Genomic DNA, 10,044 nt, shown 5'->3' with positions numbered 1-10,044 from the left:
GGAAGACATTCATATCCACATAATTCAGAATTCATATACATAATATATATATATATCTCAATTCACATGAAACATATTGTATTACTCATTAGTAGATGGGAATTTCATCCATGATATAACTATTTTCTCAATGAATCATTCATAATTCATATCCTTAAGGACTATAGTTCATATGTGAGTACTAAATTACTAGCATGATTGAACAACTGTATGAGAAATGCCCGCATAAATTAATTCATAAGAGGAGTTCCGGGGAAGGGGGTTTATTCCTTGCATATATGTGCATCAGAATCAAAACTGGCATGATTGAAGCAAAATTCATGAGAAATCACAGTTCATAATTCATAACAGATAAAACATGATTAGACGGCAGCACATGAAACATGATTAGACAGCAACATGATTGAGGCATAATTTAGATAGTACATGATTAGGGTAGATTATATCAAAAGAAGGTTCCATGGGAAGCAGTAATAATGGCAGATTAAATTCATGGTTAGACACATGGTGACACAGTGTAGGATAGCAGGTTGTGTAATTACACATTATACTCCTATGAACACTTAAGTGGGGGAGAGGGGCGGGCATACATCCAATATAATGCAATGTAGGACAGCAGAGACATGGCACAAGCGAGGGCCGTAAAACCACCAGTGATGTGTGTCATCTATTTGCAGCGCAGGGTAAGCGAGAGTAAGGCTAGCATACTCTGGGATAGAGTCACATACCTGAATGACCGGTCCTCATGTTTCCACGGCGTGCGGTAGCTGCGATGCACGCCGTGGTGTATTTTATTCAGAGGTCCCGACGGATATCCGGCGATTGCCGGCATGTGAGGGGCGGGTCCAGGTGGTGAGATCGGCCCCGGGGAGGAGGAGTAAGAAGGCTTCAGGCTCAGAGGTGCCTGGCGCATGCGCAATGATGTCCTATGTCCGCCGCGCCATCTTTGTTACTGGCACTAGAATGGGAGAAGGCATAGCATAGTTCAAGCGCTGCCATAAGGTTCCCTATTAGGATTTAACATAGAGAGGGGCTAGATCTACTAATGGATATGACTTCACATGGGTGTGTGTGGTAATCCAAAACAATCAGTGTGGGGCACGATTCTCTGGGGTGCCACAGGTCTCTGTGTATCGAACATGTACATTTTCATTTCAATCTATGACTACAGGCATACTATACCCAGAGTGAGTGGTATACAAGTTAGGACTATGGAGGTCTAAAGTAGACGTTCTATATGGGCCCAAAGGGATGTGTAGTAGGTGATGATCCTATTAGAAAGAAAAAGGCACATGGGTTAATCATTCATGAAAATAAGCTGGTTTAAGCATATTATAATCCTTATTTAAACCTCCCGAGCCCAATGTCCCCAGACGGCGGATCCATTGCATCTCTCTCAAGTGCAGCATTTCATCACGATTCCCCCCTCTCCTGGGGGTCGGGACCCAATCTATAACCTGAAAACGTAGTTGACTGGGCGTATGCTTGTGTTCCTGGAAATGGTGTACTAAAGGGGCATCCTTCTTGTTAGTGCGGATATTAGATTTATGTTGACTGATTCTGTTTTTATTTTTTGTGTGGTCTCGCCCACATATCCCAGGCCACAAGGGCATTTAATCAAATAAATGACATAGTTTGTCATGCATGAAAAGTGGCCCTTGATGTAGTACTTTTTACCTGACGAGGGATGGGTAAAAGAGTTACCTTTTGTGACATTGCCACACTGCGCACATCCCAAACAAGGGTAAGTACCCAGGTTGGGGGATCCCGTGATGGTGCGTTGTGCATCCATTTTGCGGACCCAAAATCGGATCTCACTAGCTGATCACGAATTATTGGGATCTAACAGAGAAGTGATTGGCATGACATTATATCCTTGCCAGAGATTCCTCCTTCCTTTGTTCCTCTCTTTCTTTCCTACCCTTCTGTCTTCCCTTCTTCCTTCCCACTTATTCTACCTTTCCCTCCTCTTTCTCCCTTCTTACCTGTCCTTCCTCCCTTTTCCTCCTCCTTTATTCCTTTCTCTCCTCTTAATTCCCTTTCTTCCTTGCACTCCTCCCTCTCCTTCCTTCCTAACTGCTCTCCGTCACTTCTTACTTCCTTCCTTATTCCTTTCTAAATTGCTTACTTCCTCACTCCCACTAGCTTACTTTCTTTCATTCCTTCCTGCCATCCATCCCTCTTTCATGTCCATCATCCTTTCTTTTTATTTTGCCTACCCTTCCTATCTTTTCTTACCTTCCCCTCTTCCTCCCTCCCTTACCTAGTTCTGTTCTTTATTCATCCTTCCATATCTACTCAGCCAGACTGCCAGATTTGTATCTGACAGAAGAGGGGTCAGGGGATATAGAACCCCCACCTATAACATATTTATGGTATGTTTTACAGATATGCAATGAACATCAGAGATGAGAATTCTCAGATTTTTTTTTATTTTTTGTTGTAAATAAAGCATCACCAATTACTAATTTTAAGAAAGAGCTATGTAGCATATTCTGTCCTTTCCTCCTTGGAGAAGAATACTTTTTAATGAAAACTTCTGAATCTAATCTGTGAAACCAGAACTGGCATCTGAGACACTAACGTAGTCCGTCTCCCCTCCGAGGTCTGGACAGACAGTGTTTATGGACAGAAAAATCCTACTCTAAACATTCTTAACAGTTGATATCATTGTGTTCCAAAAAGATTCAGGATCTTAACCTCACTTATCCCCTGCAGCCATTTCACAAGAACTTGATGGAGATCTACCCAGAGCAGATGAAATGATCATTCTTCATCATTCTCGATGAAGAAAAGGACAAAAGAATAGAAAGAAAGAATGGCATAAGGAAAGAAGGCGAGAAGAAAAAAGGGCAGAAGGATAAAAGAAAGGGACAGAAGGATCAAAGGAAATAATAGCAGAAAGGAAGAAGAGCAGAAGGATGGAAGGAAAGAAGGGCAAAAAGGAAGAAGGATAGAAGGAAAGAATGGCATAAGGAAAGAAGGCGAGAAGGAAAAAGGGCAGAAGGATAAAAGAAAAGAATGACAGAAGGATAAGGGAAATAATGGCAGAAAGGAAGAAGGGCAGAAGGATGGAAGGAGAGAAGGGCAGAAAGGAAGAAGGATAGAAGGGAAGAATGGCAGAATGGAAGAAGGAAGGAAGGGCAAAAAGGTAGAAAGAAAGAATGGCATAAGGAAAGAAGGCGAGAAGGAAAAGGGCAGAAGGATAAAAGAAAATAAGGACAGAAGGATAAAAGGAAAAAAGTTTAGAAAGGAAGAAAGGCAGAAAGGAAAGAAGGGCAAAGGAAAAAGGAAAGAAAGGCAGAAAGGAAGAAGGATAAAAGGAAAGAATGACAGAAGTATAGAAAGAAAGAAGGGCAAAAAAGAAGAAAGGCAGAAGGATAAAAGGAAAAAGGGCAGAAGGATAGAAAGAAAACAAGGGCAGAAGGGATAGAAGGAAAGAAGAGCAAACAGAAAGGGCAGAGAAAGAAAGAATAATATCAGGAATAAGGGCCAGAAAAGGTAGATGGAAAGAAGGATAGAGGAAAGAAAGCTAAAAGGAAAGAATTGAAGAAGGGTAGAAGGAAAGAAGGCTAGAAGGAAAGAAGGGTGTGATGCATAGAAGGAAAGAAAAGCACGGAGCGAAGACCTAAGAAGCACAGAAGGAAAGAAAGAGCAGATTAGAAAATAGCATGAAAGACAGACAGAAAGATTGGGTGAGGCAGACAAAATGGAAAGTAGGAAAGAAGGGGGGACCACAAAGGGGATCAAGAGAATGCAAGAGTGTGCAAAGCAGTAATCAAGTAAATGTGGCTACTTTGAAGAAACCCTAGAATATGACATATTTTCAGTTGTTTCACACTTTTTTGTTATGTATATAATTCCACATGTGTTAATTCACCAGTTTTGATGGCTTCAGTGTGAATCTACAATTTTCATAGTCATGAAAATGAAGAAAACCTCTTTGAATGAGAAGGTGTGTCCAAACTTTTGGTCTGTACTGTACATACCTCAGTATACATATATTGGTATACATACATACATACATACAAACAAAGCATCACTAACCAACCACTGCCATGAAGACCAGGGAGATCTCAAACAAGTAAGGGACAATGTTGCTGAGAACTACAAGTCAGGGTTAGGTTATAAAAAAAATATCCAAATCTTTGATGATCCCCAGGAGCACCATCAAATCTATCATACCAAATGGAAAGAACATGGCACAACAGCAAACTTGCCAAGAGACAGCCGCCCACCAACTCACGGACCGGGCAATGAGGGAATTAATTAGAGAGGCATCACAGAGACCTAAGGTAATCCTGGAGGAGCTGCAGAGTTCCACAGCAGAGACTGGAGTACCTGTACATAGTGTGAGATTGGAAAAACAGCTCTTATTTCATGAACAATGTTATTTTGCTGTTTGGCTACAAGAGGCGGCTGTTTCCCCACACAGCTAATCAGACTGCTCAGATTTAAATATTTATAGGAGGCGGAGCTGTGTGTCCAGAGGAAGGAAACTGGCGTCCATCTTAGTTGCAGGACTGGAAAAGTGTGTGAGAGAAGTAATCCATTAATATCCAAGTGTGGAATCACCCTTTTTGCGACCAGGACTGGAGCCAAGTGAAGCTGTATGTGTCAAGGACCCGGATCTCATCCAGGAGAAGGAGTACAGCTGCTGGGGATTGCTGATGATAGCTGAAGAGCAAAGCAACAGACCCTGCGGTACCGCACGTGTACTGGATCAGTCTTCGTTCAGTTCGCAGTCACCAGCTGAGGCAGAGCAGACCCAGGTCGGTAAGACAGAGCCTGCACGCACCTCAATATAAGATTGGCGCCTAAATATTAGAGACTGAGATCAAACCTGCCGGTAGTTAGTTGGTTAGTGTTGCTGAGTGGCAGGCTACCAAGAACTGCTGCTTGTTTATCACAAGGACTTATCAGTTAAAGTTTAGTTTGCTCCGGAGAACAGAGAGGACTTCACCATAATCTCCAGTTACCCCAGCGAGTTTATCGGGAGTGATATATATTAGGCACATGCCACATTACAGTTTGGGGGAATAGGGAGGGGGGGTATTACTGTATAGTCTGGTAAGATTGTAAGCTGCTGTGTTGCAACCGCTGGCTAGCCTGTACTTTACACCCCAACAATCGTTCCTGTTCTTTAGGGTAATAACAGGTATGGTGAGGCAGTGCTAACTCTGCTTGCAGTAGGTAAATTTGCTCGTGTTTTCCGGCTACCATCGGGAGTGCCTTGCTGTGCAACACAGGGGTCTCAGCTTCCGGGCTGAGTGTATGCAACCTCATTTCAGTATTATTGCATTTGGGGTTGTGTTTAATACCCTCCAAAAATCTAACCAATCCAGCTTTGCATAAAAGGTGATCTTTATTCGTTAGAATAAAATCCAGACATAAAAAATTTGCAATTATGCAGTCTACTCGTTTCGGACCTCCAGAATATTGGGTCCTTCATCATGACATCTGTCAAAAACTGCTATATACAAATGTGAAAAAAGATACAAGACCGAACCGTCTGTCCGTATGACAAGCGGAGAGACGGATTCGTTCTTGCAATGCATTTGTGAGACGGATCTGCATCTGGATGAGTCTCACAAATGCTTCCAGTCACATCCGGATCCGCGGATCCGGCAGGCAGTTTCGACGACGGAACTGCTTGCCGGATCACACTGCCGCAAGTGTGAAAGTAGCCTTAGTGTGCCTCCCTGTGTCTCTCCCACGGACTCCATGCTGGCGGTGCTGCCTCTTCTTCCATCTTCTTCTTTTTGCCCCACACAGAATTTCCTGATGCAGCTGCGTCAAGACATAGGAACACTGTGGGCATGGTGATGGTGACACACAGGGAGAGACACACACACAGGGAGAGACACACACACGGAGAGACACACACACACACACAGGGAGACACACACACACAGGGAAGAGATACACACACAGGAGAGATACACACACACACACACAGGGAGACACACACACAGGGAGAGATACACACAACACATAGGGAGACACACACACAGGGACAGACACACACACAGGGACAGACACACACACAGGGACAGGGACAGACACACACACACACACACAGGGGCGGTAAAATATATACAGGGACAGACACACACAGGGACAGACACACACACAGGGACAGACACACACACGGGGACAGACACACACACGGGGACAGATACACACACGGGGACAGATACACACACGGGGACAGACACACACACGGGGACAGACAGACACACACACACAGGGAGAGACACACACACAGGGACAGAGACAGACACACACACGGGGACAGACAGACACACGGGGACAGACAGACACACACACAGGGACAGACACACACACACAGGGACGAGACACACACACAGGGACAGACACACACACACACAGGGACAGACACACACACACACACACACACACAAACAAACACAGGGACAGACACATAGCTAGGCCTCACCACATTCCAGCCAAGCTCCTGTCTGTACAGGAACACAGCTCTCCCCCACTGGTCACATGGGCGGATGACATTAGGAAGGTCCTTTAGTCTGGTAGGAAACTCCATCTACCCTGTTCTGTGTCCCACCCCAAGTAGGGTGACCACATTTCCTAACTGCCATTCAGGGACACTTACTTTTACGAGGGCATTTCGTCAAACTTATACTTAAGACTGGGCTGGTTTCTAGGTGAAATGGGGCCCTGGGGCGAAAAACAATAAGGCTGGGTTCCACCTGAGCGTATTCGATAAGCGCATTTTTACAGGCATTTTTATCGGGGGTTTTTGAGGCGTATTTTGGGGCGTTTTTGTATTTTGGAAACGCGCGTAGTACGCGCGTTTGTGTGATTAACCACAGAGGCATCCAATGAAAAACTGCCACAATATGCGCAACAATACGCCCCAAAGAAGCTCTTGTACTTCTTGGGGCGTAGGGCGTTTTACAGCGCGTTCATACGAGCTGGTATGTCACTGTTGTGGGACTATTTGTGTACTTCTAGTAAGTGTTTGCTCGCTGCAATTATGACCTGAATGTTTTTCAGGTTCGGCTGCCATTAAAGTGAATGGGGCCCGCCGCAAACGTGCAGTTCGAAAACATTTGATCGCGAACGCGCGTTTGTGAATCGTCCCGGACGATGTTCGTCCATCACTACTTGCATTCACTCTGCCATGTAGCTGTATGAGAGGTCCAACTCCTGCTGCAGAAAACATTCCCCAAACCATGACACTTCCTCCTCCACCTTTCACTGACTTCTTTACACACTTTGGGTTCAGTCTTTCCCCAGTTTGTCGACGAACATAATGTTTCCCATCAGACCCAAATAAATTAAACTTGCTTTCATCACTAAAATGAACTCTGGACCACTTCTCCTCTGTCCACACGACATGCTCCTCAGCAAAGGTGAGTCTAGCCTTTTGATTCTTTCTGCTAATGAAGAGGTTTAGTCCCTGCAGGGTGGGCTTTCAGTCCAAATGCTCTTAAACGTCGAGACACTGTATGACGAGACAGACCCTTACCCTGTTCAGTGCTGAACTGGTGAGCAATTCCAGCTGCAGCGTGTGAAACGATGACCCATGGAGATTCTCCGCATTCTCCTGTCCTCTCTTGCATTTGTCTTTCGAGGGCGATCAGCCTTCTTGGGTGACTTGAACGAGTTGGTGATGTTGTAAAGATGCAATATTCTAGAAATCACAGACTTGGACAAAACCAACTTCTCTTGCTACTGGATGATAGGGTCATCCCTTTGGCCTTCATCTGGACAACCTGCTGCCGGAGGGTTCAGTCACTTTGGAACGGCACACTATTTTGGCAAAGTCAGTGAAAACTGGAAAGTTAGGCTGCCAGTTAAATAGGGTTTGTCAGATCATTAAGGAAATTAGCACCAGTTGCAAGATTAACACCAATAACCTGCAGGTATCTGAAAGTGTTCTCTAATTTTGATCAGTGTTCTTTTCAATTATCTCATTTACATTTTTATTCTGTGCTTTAGAATAAATACCATTTATGAATATCTTAAAATACTGCTATTTTACTCATGTTAGGACTTAGGATATATTTACATAGGACTACACTATGACCTTGACATTTCGGAAATTGTGTGTTCTCTAATTTTGATCTCCGCTGTACAACAGTATACATATATAAGTATACATATATCAGTATTGTGGCGAAACCAACCTCGCCACTGGGTTTTGGAGAGGACTGTTTAAAAGCCTCTTGCCTCAGGATTATGGCCCATAGTAACTGTAAAGGAGAAGACAGACCGGCCGCACAGCTTAAATCTGTCCTGTATCTGCAAAAACTGTAATAAAAACCAGGCTGGGTGTGCCAGCACTTCAGATCACTGCTTGACCCTCAACACGGAGCCTTGTCTCGTTATTGGGGGATTCCCTGTATGCTGTGGGAGACTGATTGCCAGGAGTGTAAGCTGACGGATACGCTTTTCCTGTTCGTCTGACTGACAGCTACTTGTGAGGTTCCAGTTTGGATTGCTATTTTGTATCCAGTTCGGGAGGTTGGTGTTCTGCAGTAGCTGTGCCTGTCTCTCGGAAAGGGGCATATCGCCTAAACGGACTTTAACCCCTTGTCTGCTGAAACGGTGCCGTTACATTGGTGGCAAGCAGCGGGATCGTTCCTACAGCCAGAAGGACAGCTACAGGAGACACCATTTCTTTGGATTCTACAATTTAAGGGCAACGCATGTCCCAGTACAGCGACCCTAAAAGCACCAGGATGGAACCAGCAGTGGTATACGAGGAGGAGGACCTGGATGGCCGGGATGCATTAAGGAAAGGCATCTGGTACCAGGCCCTGGATAATGTACAATACCAGCGAGGTGAGAGTCTCCCCAGTGAAGAGCAGCGGTTGCAGAAGCAAGTGGCCCTGCGGATGCCCTTCCTGGGAGAGCAGCCCCTGGAGGAATGGGTAATGGAACTACAGCACCGGGTATGGCAGGAGCTATGGCTGGAGGATGCCTACCAGGCACTTTGGTGGTATGTGGCACAGTTTATACCCTGGACAGCTGAGCATGACAAGCCAGAGGGAGAGGAGTTTGATGGTCCTGGCTTGTTATGGGAGTCCTTTGCAGAGCCTGACTTCGGGAGCCCTGCACAGTCCAGACTTCAGGACATTTTCTATGAGAGGGAGGCTAGGCATGAGTGGGATGACCCCCATGAAGTAGAGAAAGACCTGGCTCACCTAGCAACCCTGGAGTGGGAACTGGAGCAGGACTACCGAGATCTCTTCCACTCCATTGAGAAGGCTCAGCAGGACGGTAAGGTGACAGACCCAGATCCAGACCCATTCAGCTGGGCAGATATTGTTGATGTTTACTGGGAAGAACCCCAGGTGGCCGGTGGAGATGGGACCGAGGTCTCTCCACCGGTCCTGCAGGGAATTGGGAGCCTAGTCTCCATTCCCCAGCGGCAGGCTGAGTTACAGGGGGCAGAGGTAGTTGTTCCTGCCCCCCAGCAGCAGAGTGATATGCCGGGAAGGCAGTGTAAAGTGCAGGGAGAGGATAGCAGCGGCCTCCCTCCCCAGCGGCAGGCTGAGTTACAGGGGGCAGAGGTAGGTTTGTCCTGCCCCCCAGCAGCAGCATGATTTTTGGGAAATTGGGAGCCGAGTCTCCATTCCCCCAGCGGCAGGCGGAGTTACAGGGGGCAGAGACAGTCGGTCCTGTCCCCCAGCGGCAGAGTGTCCTACAGGAATAGAGAGCCCAGTCTCCTTTCCCCAGCAGCAGGACACTGTATTGGGAGCGGAGGCGGTCGGTCGCCCTCCCCAGCGGCTGGAAGTATGTATGGGAGAGGAGCTCGTTACCCCCTCTCCCCAGCGGCAGCTTAACGCACCAGGGGGAGACAGTAAGCCCTACAACAGGGCAGATGGGACCGTGGTCTCTGCACTTACAGAACAGGGGGTAGGGACAGTCGGTCTCCCCCTCCAACAACCAGGCTCCAACCAGGCTTCTTCCGTGGTAGCGCTGGCACCAGGGCTGAGTACCGCTGATCCCTGCCCACAAAGCAACCTCCACTCCAAACCAGGGAGCAACACA

Source organism: Bufo gargarizans, chromosome 6 (genome assembly GCF_014858855.1).
Source record: "Bufo gargarizans isolate SCDJY-AF-19 chromosome 6, ASM1485885v1, whole genome shotgun sequence".
Classification (NCBI taxonomy): domain Eukaryota; kingdom Metazoa; phylum Chordata; class Amphibia; order Anura; family Bufonidae; genus Bufo; species Bufo gargarizans.
The sequence above is the reverse complement of the archived record's forward strand: the minus strand, read 5'-3'. Positions refer to the sequence as shown.